Source organism: Asterias rubens, chromosome 14 (assembly GCF_902459465.1).
Source record: "Asterias rubens chromosome 14, eAstRub1.3, whole genome shotgun sequence".
Lineage (NCBI taxonomy): Eukaryota > Metazoa > Echinodermata > Asteroidea > Forcipulatida > Asteriidae > Asterias > Asterias rubens.
The window spans coordinates 5323227-5337661 of NC_047075.1; the positions used below are offsets into that span (position 1 = coordinate 5323227).

Below are 14435 nucleotides of genomic sequence, written 5' to 3' on the forward strand. Positions count from 1 at the left end.
TACAGTGAATACGGGTGGGTTTTTTATATAAATCTTTTATGTTCGTTTTTATGGTAAATTTGTTATATGATCAGTTGTTTGATATTAAAATTTTCATGTAGATTAATAACCGGTGAAAAAACAAGTGATTAAGTTTTAGGGGAATTCGTTAGTAGTTAATATAGTCTCTCTGGAACACTTTGACCTTTGCCCTAGAAGACAAGGAGAGGTCAAACTGTTCCCAAAATAGGGTAGAAATATGGAACACTTTGCCCTTTGCCCTAGAGGACAAGGAGAGGTCAAACTGTGCCCAAAATGGGTAGAAATATGGAACACTTTGCCCTTTGCCCTAGAGAACAGTGAGAGGTTAAACTGTACCCAAAATAGGGTAGAAATATGGAACACTTTAAGTTGACCTTCCTTCAGAGAGGTTAAACTGTGCCCGAAATGGGTTAAAAACAGTTAAAATGTCTCGTGGTGGTGCAATGCATAGGTAGTGTGTGTGTGTATTGGTATAGCAGTTGACAGGGGAATCCCCAAACAAAGAGTCGCGTGTGGGAATGACGTTGCAGTTTTACTGAACGGTTGAAGGAAATAAATCCTATTGATCCGTTGAAGATGACGTTGAAGTATTATTAGTCAGGGTTATACATTGTATAAATTCCACCCGCATAGCCCATTGACTTATAAATATTATTTTCGTTGAACTATTATAACATCATAACTTTGGTCAGTTGTACGGTCATCATGTCTGCAGGAAAACATCATCGTTCGATAGCATCTTCAAGGGTTGAGCCAATGTGTAGCGGGTTGCGTTATCTGCGTCAACAAAACCAAACAGAGGACAGTTGTCCGCGATTAGTTCATTTATCTACACGATTAACGGAAAAATACGATGACCCAACAGTCTGTCAAAAGTCATGGGAAAAAGCTTGTATTTGGGTGGGAGTGTAACGGTTTGTTTATACAAAGGGTAAATAAACCAGCAGCCACGATTACAGGTGGTGGTGCAATGTGTGACGTCATGGGAGAGAATAGCTTTTAAGAGATAATCTCCGGGACTAAGCGGGCGAGTGCGAATGGCTATGAATGAGGAAGTTAATCCTTCAATCGATATGTATTGATCAATTCTCTCGATCAACTATACGTGGGCCCTATATATTACGTCTATCATAAGATGTGTTGCAATCTACCGAACTTTGCTTATACTTAGCTGTAGGTCTAAAACAAGAGAATACTATAATGAAACACACAATCTGATGAGACGGGCGTGTTATTAAAATGAGTTGGGGTGTTTATTTAATAATTTGTGTTTATCGGAGTATATTATCTCGTGAACATCTCAGAATACAGGACTAAGTTTACTTTCCGTACATCGGAGTACCAGGCAATACAAGATGAATGCAATGCAGATCATAAAGGAGGGTGCGTGGGGGTTTTTGTTCGATACATGTGCCAACATGACGTTAGTTTTGGTTAAATTTACTGTAAATATCGAGTATCTTACTCAGTCGATGGGCAATTGGCGGTGTATGTAAGTCAGACTGTTTTACGCAATGGAACGACTGTTCCAAAATTATCCGTTAAAGTCCATGGAGTGTTAACTATTCTCCCAAAACAGATTGAAGAAGCTAAGTTATCATTATCTTGTCCAACAAATTGTAAGTTCTTACATATCCAAGCTACATGTATGTATACACACACAAAGTAGGCGTACATACAGTTACATCCAATGAACACAACTTGTTTGTCCTCAAAACATCGTTGTAGCCTGCACACATACCAAGGAAGCAGGTTCAGTACCCTAGGTTTAATGAACTATCGATCGATGCCTCCCCTTCCTGCGAGAGTTGTGACTAGAGAGTATCACTCAGATAACTTATTTGCAAGTTTTTGTAGGCCCCCTAGACATCCATGCACAACACACGTTTTATAGAATAAAAAACCATCCCTCCTATAACTCTGTGTTTTTACATATCAAGGGAACGTTCAATTCGATTCTTTTGAATCGAATATTTCGGCAAAGTGAAATCTTTGAGGTTTCATTCCCAGTTTGTTAAGATAGAAAAAACACTCACACCAATATCGTACTACCATTCATTGCATTAAACTGCTTTATTACGACAGATCGATGGGAAAACAAGTACATCCCTTCGTTTAGTGTACAAACAAATCTAACCCGTACATTTACCAGTTTAGGCCTAGATTGTTTGTTTTCCACAAGTTTATCACAAAAAGTATTAATTAACTACTTGGTCCATCAAGACTCTTTTAGTTGTGCATCATTACGATTAACATGAGAAATAAACTCCCAAAAATCAGATGACATGCATGACGATCACACGTTTTTTGCACTTTATGTTTGTTGACGGTATCATAGTAAGTTCATTGATCTAAGCCTCTTTCTCAATACTTCTTAACCAAGTTGCACTAATAATGCTTGTTTTCGAAGTAAAAATACATTCGAGCATTAAACAATGATTTATACACGCACACAAACGACCGAGTTGTCACAAACCTTTACCCGCAACAAGGGAACCGTAAAACAAATTAACCATTGCGTCACTCATCAAGAGTCCCCGTTTGTCCTTTTAACAAGACATATACTATTTTGTACACACACAAGACAAGAGTTGCCAATGTTTGATGGAACCGGCTGTTAAAATTAATACGAAAACACCTTGTTTTCACTAAATGCAGTAGGCCCCACTACTTTCTCAGACAAAATTGACTTCGCCTTCATTACGAATGAAAGACACTGTTTGTTGTTTTTTGCTAACACCAGATACGTCACTAAGTTGTGTCCGGTTTAAACTTAATCATCATCATTCACATGAGTGCTTATTAATTGTTGTAAAAAAAAAAAGAGTTTGGTTCCAGCGTTTTTTTTTTGTATGTGATTGTTTTATCACTTTGTTTAAATTTATATCAGTAGTTAGCTTGACGTGCTTCTGACGTTTAGTTAAGGAATAATTTGGACACATAAACAAACGCTACACATTAAACGAAACGTAAGTATAACAACAACGAACATGTACAAAGACTGCAACATAAAACAAATCAATAAACAAAAATGTGATTTAAAATTATGAATTTTCAAAAGGCATGTACACAATTTTACAGACAAAAATATTAAAGTGTAGGTTTAACGAGAAACTAAAAAAGAAACAAATGAAACAAAATCAGTAATACAACGAAAGACTATACTATAGTCAACGACATGATGAGGAATATTCAACTAAACATCACATTATTATGGTACAACGTGTAGGTTCAGTATAAAAATCATCGATGCAGCCCAAAAACAGTTGGTTCAAAGCGCAGACACTTGCAAACCTCTCACAACTAAATACTAAAAGCTAAAAGCTGAAAACTGAAAACAAAAAAGAGTATCAAAATGCAAACCTCAAAGTAAAAGCTAAAGCAAAAATACTAAACTCAAAGCTTAAAAACTATCAAACTAACAAAGAAATTTAAGCTACAAATTCAAACTGATGCAAACAAAACTGGAAAAATACTGCTCAAAACTTAAAAACTATAAAACTAAACAACTAAAAACTAACTACAAACTACAAACTGTACACTATCAACAATAAGCTAACATAAAAAACCGCAAAGCTGCAAACTACAGAAAAAAAAAACTAAAGAAGGAAAAAAACAATCAAATCTTACAAACTATAGCGTTTAAAGCTGTAAAAACAAACTTCAAACAGCAAAAATACGTACTGAAAACTGCAAACTACAAAGATTAATAAATAAAAACTAAAAGAAGAAGTAAAACTAAATTCAAAATTTAAAACTGCAAACTATAAACCAAAAAAAAAAAAAAAAAAAAAAAAGAAAAAAACATAAAAAGTCTAAAAACTTAAGCCTACAAACTATTCCAGAAAAACAAAACATTACCAAAAACTGCAAACTACATAAAAACTAAAGGGAAAACGAAAACTAAACTCAAATCTTAAAAAAAAAAATTACAACCTGACAAAACTTGAAAGACAAACTACAAACTAAAAAACTAAAAGAAAAACATAATGAACTCTTCTTTTGTTTTCTTGGATAATATGTTTGGTTAAACAAAATCAACACATGTTCAATGTTTTCTAAGATTTGCATCGGTTCAAATTCTTAATTTGTTTTTTCATCGACTTTGTTAAATCATTAAATGGTGCACTTTTCTTACAGCTCGTCCGGAGTTTTTGAACATATTTTCGGACGATTTGCCCAGCATATAAAGACATAATGATATCAAACCATTATGTACAAAATAAATGAATTCACAGTATTAATAACTGTAACTAAGTAAACTTTCGAGTACAACCAGAATAGAGCCGATGTGGTCTTGATGTTCTGAACAGTAAATTGTGCTCGTCTTCATCGCCCAATTTTCGCCCAAAGATAACTCATTTGGGAGGTGCGCACTCAGTTGGGAGGTGCGGGAGTGATTGCAAATCACGAAGCGCCGAAAGAATGTCCACGCAGCATAAACGAGACATTGACGACTCGTTTGTAGTTTCACGAGGTGAAAATGATCGAGCCAGTCGATTCCACAACGTCTGACAAAACGTCGAGGAAGGGGGGGGGGGGTAGTTGAGTTCTATTAGATGCCGTGGTCTTTATTTTCCACGTACTCTCAGTGTAGGTATGATCCGTATGCGATCTTTAGAGGACAAGACGAGACATGTTGTCAGTGACCTGTGACGTCAAGGACAAGTCAGGACGAGATATGTTACGTAAACGTCAGTCACATGCGTGACGTTAGGGCAGGTCCGGACGGGTAGTTACGTAAAGTGTTAAGGAGAGTTATGTAAGAGTTAGAATAGTTCCTGATCGGTTGGTTAAACATAGATGGCTGAAAAGGACTTATAAAAAGTGATCGTTTTCAATCTCTAACACTCATTCCGCAATTTTTTTTTTAGACTACGACGCTAAGACAGAATGAAACCTCTGCTAAACGGTATCTGTCGCATTTAACCATGGCTGAAGTAGTCATACCTAATGTAGACTGTGACGGTGTGTTGACGGGAACACCTAACTCCCCGACGTCTGTGTTCAGGCCATTTGACTGTGTGAAAACACTTACACACGAGCAAGTCAAAGCAGGATGGCGTGAATCTTTCAGCGCAAAGGAGGGAAGGTCTTACTTTTACAACGTCATTACCACAGAGAGAGTGTGTGGATCATTCCTACAATCACCAAGCCTGTCCAGCGCGAGCAGAGAAGAATGGTCGATTCAACTCCGTCTGATATCCTTGCTGCAGCTGTGGACGAGTTGGTTGCCTCTCCGATCGAGAGCTATGGCACGAAGAAGGACTCCCCATCATTCAGAATGGTGATCAAAATAATCCTGACTAAAATCGTCGCCAACGAGATACTCCGTTTCACGTACTACGAGCAAACCCAACGTGCATGTGAAGGATGCGAGGAGAACTGGGCTAGTCAAGCTGAACATGAATGTTTATTTTTTGGAGTGCCTCCGGAGTGCCGACTCTACGATTATGTAGATGAACATTACGAAAAAGTGAAGGAGTCTGTTCAAGTAGATACTGTTTTAGACATTCTTTGTGTTATGATCTCTTTCCTAAGAATAACTGAATCGAGTGAGGAGGATCCAAACTCAATGATTCAAGACATCCTTAACGGATGGAAAGAGGATCCAGAGGACGTTGCTCGTCTATTTCATTCAGCGGTTTTTGATGACTGATCCAAACTGATTGACTCCACGATCAAACAACTGAATGAATACAATCGTAGTTTGTGTTAGAAGTAATATTACATAACTGTTCCTCCTTATAGTATTTCATTATACTTACGTGCATGGTTTTAAATAAAGGTAAAGAAATAAAAAATATGTATTGATTTGTTATCCAATGATTCTGTGTTTATTATCCGTTTGTTGTTTAAATTTAACTTAAAATATAATTATTTAAGTGAATAAAGAGACTAGGCAAGAACCTTTTGAAGTAGAGAACCTTGCTTATCGAGTCCCAGCGTTTGTGTTGACCAATATTCGCTTTTGCAGTAACGATGGCACAGGGGCAACATAATTAATCTTTATTTTAATTCAAATTCTTTCAATAACCTCCCAAAATGTCATGTTTCTGACGATTGTTTTCCCCTCAGGCACAGCAATGTGTGGGGTCACATTGATTTTCAAACTGTCATATTGAGAATTGGTAGTAGGGTTGTTGCACTTGGCTAAAAAAAGAACCCGCCCATCTGTCAGATGATCCTTGGCATCGAATGTATTGTATGGAGTAATTTAACTCTGAACAGTAAAGTAATTATACTATGCGGAGTGCGGACGAGATCTTTAGGTGTAGGGTCAGTGTACAGTGTGTCTAAAAGACTTTCAAACACAAAAATGTGTAAAGTTTCCAAGAATGTCTGACGGATCATGAATATCCAAATTATCTTTGAATTTCACCGTCTAGTTAGTTCCTTTCATGTTGAATTTCTGCACTTTAACTTCATTCACCTTCGTGACGTAATATATATAAGTTTCTGACATCACCGCCAAATATATTTTGGTTCTTAGGGTGTATTTGGTGTCAGGTTGAAGTCATGTGGCCAATTTGAGGCACATGCTGACTTTGCATATCTGCAAAAGCTTAATGTCGATTTGAGCAAACATTTTTACCGCATTCACCACTGTTGTGGTTTGATAACAACATGGCGGGCTAGATGGCGGTTACGATTTTTACACCTCGAAAATAGTTCCTGACATTCGTCACAGGAAAAAATCTTAAAATTACTTGTAAATAACAAAATTACCGCACAATAACTTCTAAGTTCAAAATCATTAGCTAAGAAAATTAAACACATACAAACTCTGAATGTATACAACAGTAATCTGTTGTTTAGATATGAAAAAAGACACCGAAAGCAGAGATGTGACGCAATAATTACCAAAATATGCTTGGTTTTGTTGTATTACGTCATTTATACTAACAAAGTTGATAACATTTGAAACACATCGCACGTACTTTTGTTTACTATTATTTGTTTGTTTTGATCGAAAAACTCATATTATTCATATATTTTTATATTTATTTAGTTGATTATTGATTTATTCATACACAATTTATTGATTTATTGATTGATTGATTAGTATCGTTATTTATTTGTTTATTTGTTTCCATATTTATGTATTTTTACATCTTTAAAAAGTGACTTTTGGAATTTTAAAACCCAAGCTTGTCTACTATTATAACTTAATTGTAAAGTATGTGTAAGTTGCAAACGTAAAAGTTTACTTGTGGAAGTATGTTATGATTTGTAATGGTTTATGTTGTTGTTGTTTTGTTTTGTGTTTTAAGCGTGAAGTTTTTTGTTTTTAGAATTTTATTTAAAAACAATTACTTTTTAGTTTTAAAGTGTTCATTTTTTTTTTTTATATATTTTTTTTTTTTATTATTATTTTTTTAAATATATATATATATATATGTTTTTTTTTTTATTATTATTATTTTTTTTTTATATAAAGCTTTTCGTTTTCAAGTTTTTTACTTCTAGGTTAATTTGATTTAGATTTTTTTCTTCTTCTAGTTGTATTGTTGTAATTAAATTAGTTTCAATTACGATTCAATTAGTTTGTGTAATGTATTAATAAAGGACTTGCTTAAGTCTATTTTGTTGTTGTGGGTGACGTCACGGAGCCCGCCCTGGGGCCGCCATATTTGGATCGAGCATGACATGACATGCATGGTACAGCAGTTCACAGCTCAGAAAAAAAAGCAGGATTGACGTCCATTAAGTTTCCTTTATGGCGTGCTTCCCTTACTAGTACTTATAATATTACCAATAGTGGCTTCTTATAATAGCGCACAAATCTGTCACCCAGTGACGCTCAAAACGTCAAGTTTTTTAATTAATATTTCATATTAAGCTCGTTTTCTTTGTTTGTTCTTGTTTATCGTTCACATAATGTTTAAAAAATAGGTTGTCAGTCGTTTATTTTATGTTTAAATTTGTTTTTTACTTTTTGTTTAATGACTATTTTTGTGAGAGGTTTCCAAGTGTCTGCACTTGTGATTGCAACGATGTAGGCCCATAAATATACAGAAACTATGGCGCGGGACAATAAATGTGATTCTTCATTTCGTCATTGATAAGTATTGATTTGCTGTGTTTGTGCATTTTTCCCCCGTTTTCTCTCTAGTTTCTCGTTTTATTTTAATATGTTTGTAAAAACACAAAAGTTAGTGACCAGACGTTTCGACCTAATAGCTCGAAGGCCTAATGAAAATACAACACACACACGTAATCAGGTATAGGACAGAAGCAGTCACGTGGAAAGATATGAAAGCACACAGAAAAAGCAAAGGATAAACAAAGAAGGTTGTGACAAGGCTTAGAGTGAAGGGGCTGGTTTCACCACAGGAGGATGGGAGCACAAAAGACAAACTCAAAATTGATGAGAAGATGGAGAACAAACAAGTAATTAATTGGTGAATGAGGCAGAATAAAGGGCGGTATATCTGCGGGGAAAAGGACTCAAGGACAAGACATAGTCATTTCCTTATTGGATATTGAGGCCATGGGGGTTAAAATGGACTAAAGGCGCTTTATCCACAGTTTCTCCCTACTCGGACGAAAAATCTCTCTGTGGTTACCTAATATCAATATTGTTTGTAAATTGTTATTAATATGTGTTTCGATATTCGTTATTTGTTCCAGTCATTTGGTTTGTTTTATGACCCAGACTTGTTCTCTCAATACGAAGGCAAAGTCAATTTTGTCTGAGAAAGTAGTGGGGCCTACTGCATTTAGTGAAAACAAGGTGTTTTCGTATTAATTTTAACAGCCGGTTCCATCAAACATTGGCAACTCTTGTCTTGTTTGTGTACAAAATAGTATATGTCTTGTTAAAAGGACAAAAGGGGACTCTTGATGAGTGACGCAATGGTTAATTTGTTTTACGGTTCCCTTGTTGCGGGTAAAGGTTTGTGACAACTCGGTCGTTTGTGTGCGTGTATAAATCATTGTTTAATGCTCGTATGTATTTTTACTTCGAAAACAAGCATTATTATTGCAACTTGGTTAAGAAGTATTGAGAAAGAGGCTTAGATCAATGAACTTACTACGATACCGTCAAAAAACATAAAGTGCAAAAAACGTGTGATCGTCATGCATGTCATCTGATTTTTGTGAGTTTATTTCTCATGTTAATCGTAATGATGCACAACTAAAAGAGTCTTGATGGACCAAGTAGTTAATTAATACTTTTTGTGATAAACTTGTGGAAAACAAACAATCTAGGCCTAAACTGGTAAATGTACGGGTTAGATTTGTTTGTACACTAAACAAAGGGATGTACTTGTTTTCCCATCGATCTGTCGTAATAAAGCAGTTTAATGCAATGAATGGTTGTACGATATTGATGTGAGTGTTTTTTCTATCTTAACAAACTGGGAATGAAACCTCAAAGATTTCACTCTGCCGAAATATTCGATTCAAAAGAATCGAATTGAACGTTCCCTTGATATGTAAAAACACAGTTATAGGAGGGATGTTTTTTTATTCTATAAAACGTGTGTTGTGCATGGATGTCTAGGGGGCCTACAAAAACTTGCAAATAAGTTATCTGAGTGATACTCTTTAGTCACAACTCTCGCAGGAAGGGGAGGCATCGATCGATAGTTCATTAAACCTAGGGTACTGAACCTGCTTCCTTGGTATGTGTGCAGGCTACAACGATGTTTTGAGGACAAACAAGTTGTGTTCATTGGATGTAACTGTATGTACGCCTACTTTGTGTGTGTATACATACATGTAGCTTGGATATGTAAGAACTTACAATTTGTTGGACAAGATAATGATAACTTAGCTTCTTCAATCTGTTTTGGGAGAATAGTTAACACTCCATGGACTTTAACGGATAATTTTGGAACAGTCGTTCCATTGCGTAAAACAGTCTGACTTACATACACCGCCAATTGCCCATCGACTGAGTAAGATACTCGATATTTACAGTAAATTTAACCAAAACTAACGTCATGTTGGCACATGTATCGAACAAAAACCCCCACGCACCCTCCTTTATGATCTGCATTGCATTCATCTTGTATTGACTGGTACTCCGATGTACGGAAAGTAAACTTAGTCCTGTATTCTGAGATGTTCACGAGATAATATACTCCGATAAACACAAATTATTAAATAAACACCCCAACTCATTTTAATAACACGCCCGTCTCATCAGATTGTGTGTTTCATTATAGTATTCTCTTGTTTTAGACCTACAGCTAAGTATAAGCAAAGTTCGGTAGATTGCAACACATCTTATGATAGACGTAATATATAGGGCCCACGTATAGTTGATCGAGAGAATTGATCAATACATATCGATTGAAGGATTAACTTCCTCATTCATAGCCATTCGCACTCGCCCGCTTAGTCCCGGAGATTATCTCCTAAAAGCTATTCTCTCCCATGACGTCACACATTGCACCACCACCTGTAATCGTGGCTACTGGTTTATTTACCCTTTGTATAAACAAACCGTTACACTCCCACCCAAATACAAGCTTTTTCCCATGACTTTTGACAGACTGTTGGGTCATCGTATTTTTCCGTTAATCGTGTAGATAAATGAACTAATCGCGGACAACTGTCCTCTGTTTGGTTTTGTTGACGCAGGTAACGCAACCCGCTACACATTGGCTCAACCCTTGAAGATGCTATCGAACGATGATGTTTTCCTGCAGACATGATGACCGTACAACTGACCAAAGTTATGATGTTATAATAGTTCAACGAAAATAATATTTATAAGTCAATGGGCTATGCGGGTGGAATTTATACAATGTATAACCCTGACTAATAATACTTCAACGTCATCTTCAACGGATCAATAGGATTTATTTCCTTCAACCATTCAGTAAAACTGCAACGTCATTCCCACACGCGACTCTTTGTTTGGGGATTCCCCTGTCAACTGCTATACCAATACACACACACACTACCTATGCATTGCACCACCACGAGACATTTTAACTGTTTTTAACCCATTTCGGGCACAGTTTAACCTCTCTGAAGGAAGGTCAACTTAAAGTGTTCCATATTTCTACCCTATTTTGGGTACAGTTTAACCTCTCACTGTTCTCTAGGGCAAAGGGCAAAGTGTTCCATATTTCTACCCATTTTGGGCACAGTTTGACCTCTCCTTGTCCTCTAGGGCAAAGGGCAAAGTGTTCCATATTTCTACCCTATTTTGGGAACAGTTTGACCTCTCCTTGTCTTCTAGGGCAAAGGTCAAAGTGTTCCAGAGAGACTATATTAACTACTTTCGTTGTTTTCTTAAGAAGATATTTGTATTATTTCACTTTATTAAATAATTATTTGTATATTTAAAATTCAAAGATATTGCCCGTCATGCAGTAAAGGGCATAAAAAATCCCCCTGATGTACAACAATATTATTATTGTGATGGGTAAAAATAGTTTCGTGTCCGTTATGCTTAAGATAGCACTTTATTTTTGCTGATAAAACTAACACCTCCAAAAGTCAGGAACAGAGTGAAACAACAGTTGTTATAACCTCCCATCTATACTTACAGACTGAACAATACCCCCTCCCGGTCCCCATTCTGCCAAAGCCCCTCCCACCCACCACCAACCCATCCTGACCAACCTACGAGCCCACTTACTGATGGGTAATGCTTTCCACAATACATAATCAATAAGTAAACTACACACACGGCATAACAAGTCGCGGGGTAGTTTGCACTAAATCCACAAACCATGGCAACCCGTTTCCAAGTCCAAAGAATGCCTGATGAAAAGAGCAGTATGTCAACACATACTCCAGAAGGAGAGTGACTTCTGTCCTTAGGGTGAGGGTCTGCCACAGTCAAACATTCCTCACTAGAGGTGAAATCTAACCGTAGCAACCATTCAGCGACAAATCGTAAATGAAGACATTAGACACTATTGGTAATAGACCCTTCCCGTGAAATACTAAAAATGTAAATTGCACATAGCGCATGCGCACTAACGTTTTGGTTGGCAAAATGAGGGAACATCGCGCTGTTTTGTACACGGCTAATGGGTGCGTGACGCAGACGCGATTGCGCGTCTGCTTAGTGCACAACTCTATGGTGTTTGCCAACCAACAGGGTCTGTACGCATGCGTGAATGTAATTAGCATATTTCAAGGGAAGGGTCCATTGTCAAAATTTGGCGAATCTCAACATATGCATAAAATAACAAACCTGTGAAAATTTGAGCTGAATCGGTCGTCGAAGTTGCGTATATTAAAAAAAAGGAAAAACTTTTGCTTGACCCATTTCAGGGTTTAAAGCAGCATTATGCTGCTTGACCCATTTCACAGAAGTGGGTCAGACAGTACGGGACATGGATTCAGGTCAATTCTGACCAAGCAGTATTTACAGTTAACCGAGTATGTATAGTGTTTGTCACGCATTAGGTGCAATGTAAAACTAAATGGGGGTATGCTTTTAACTGATAACTATTCTTCGAAACCTTTGTCCATGTGTATATTTATTCGATTTTAGTTGAAAAAATTAAAACTCCATGGGGAATTTTTGAAAATTGTGACAATTCTATTTCATTTATCGTTTTTTTTCTTCAGTTTTTGATAAAAACAACATTTACTTGTAAATATTTCGTTATATTAAGAAGTCACATTCATCATTGTTGATTTGTCATTCATAAATACCTCAGACAGTTTCGCTATTCCTATAATCTTTAATCGACCGTTCAAAATCTTGCATGGTCGTGGCCGTGCGATAAAAGCCCCCCGCCTTCGGCTCGGGACTTTATCGCACGGCACGACCCTGTCGGTTTTAAATGTCCGTTTAAAGACCTCGTTACTACCCTTATATTTCTTCCTTTGTTTATAAACAATCTTATTTCGATCGCAAGAGTGGGCTGGCGGATCGGTAAATGATTAGTGGGCTTTCAGACATTGTTTATTGTTTTATGTTTATGCCGAATAATTACTTAAAGCCTACTAGCCCTGTATGTTACCCTTAATTTTATTTTGACCATAAACTTTTATTTTAAGATTATGAGCAATTGATAGTTTAACATTTTGGCATTGTCTGCTAGAATGTACAGTTAGAGCTCAAACCTCCAGCTGTCAAACACATTGCCCGATGAACTTGAGTGACACATTTGAATTTTAACACCTGTTTGTTAAACAAAAGAAAACCCACTACAGCAATGTATTACATTATAAACAATGGTCTATATAAGCCATCTGGAAATCACATCATGAAAACCATTAATTTGGAGTCTAAATAGTTGTAGTGTAATAGTTTCTCAGTTCGACAGCTGTCGATCTAGGATGTCACCTTTTATCAAAGCAAAGCCTAGTAGCTTGTTCACACACCATCCCAGACGAGTGCACTAAAGCAATGTCAACGTGGCTAAGTGGCATAGCTAGGCGCGTACACGAGTCACCTGCGCCTAGGTACGTGGTATGGTTGTCGACTCAATTGCCAAGCAAACATTAGACCGTGTGCTAAAACTAGCCAGGATTGCCTGTGTGCTTTTTGCTGTGTCTACATTCAAATTTCTATACACTTGGCCAGCCTGAAGAAAGTTTGTGCAAACTGACGGGGATTTTAATGAATAATAGAAGGCTAAAAAGCCTTAACTTGTAGGCATTGAGTCTGACTTCATTATTTACTGTTGGTAAACTTTGAGATAATCATTTAACCACAATAAATTACACATTGCGTACTCAATTTGAGTGGCTCACTTCACTTTGGGTGCGAACATGGCGTTTGGACACAAAACATTATTTTGGAATAATGTTTCGTTCATAGTCCATGTACCGCTTTTGTTTGTTTTAGCGATTACAAGCCACTCGATCTCCAAACATCATTGAACACGCGTTCTGTTTAAGGGTGGGGTGGAGGGAGGTGGGGTGCTCAATGTTTTTATACAGCATTGAAGATAGCCGCGCCATGAACTTTGGGAGAAAAGAAAAGCAAATTCGATCAAAACTAGAAACCGAAGCACAATGCAAATTGAATACAATAATAGTATTGTTTTTATTTATTACAGAATGTGGTTATATGATATAACTTGCCTTTCTGCGACTTTACTTGAAAAGTTCTCCTCATAGTATTCCGAAGATTCCTTTACTGCAATTCCATAATAATGATACCTGTCAGAAAATACCAGTATTGCTGTTTATTATTTGTTATAAATAACTATTCCGTTACACCACAACTATGAGTAATAAAGACAGTGCACACTATTGGTAATTGTCAAAGAACAGTCTTCTCACTTGGTGTATTTCAACATGTGCATAAAATAGCAAACCTGTGAAAATTTGAGCTTGATCGGTCGTCGGAGTTGTGAGATAACTATGAAAGAAAAAAACACCCTTGTCACACGAAACTGTGTGCATTTAGATGCTTGATTTCGAGACCTCAAGTTCTAAACTTGAGGTCTCGAAATCAAATTCGTGGAAAATTACTTCTT

At 36.6% G+C, this 14435-nt stretch overlaps 1 pseudogene; it reads left to right on the forward strand.

The window, feature by feature from the left end:
* The first annotated feature begins 4921 nt into the window (after positions 1 to 4921).
* Positions 4922 to 5680, forward strand: LOC117299589 (annotated as a pseudogene).
* The last annotated feature ends 8755 nt before the right edge of the window (positions 5681 to 14435 follow it).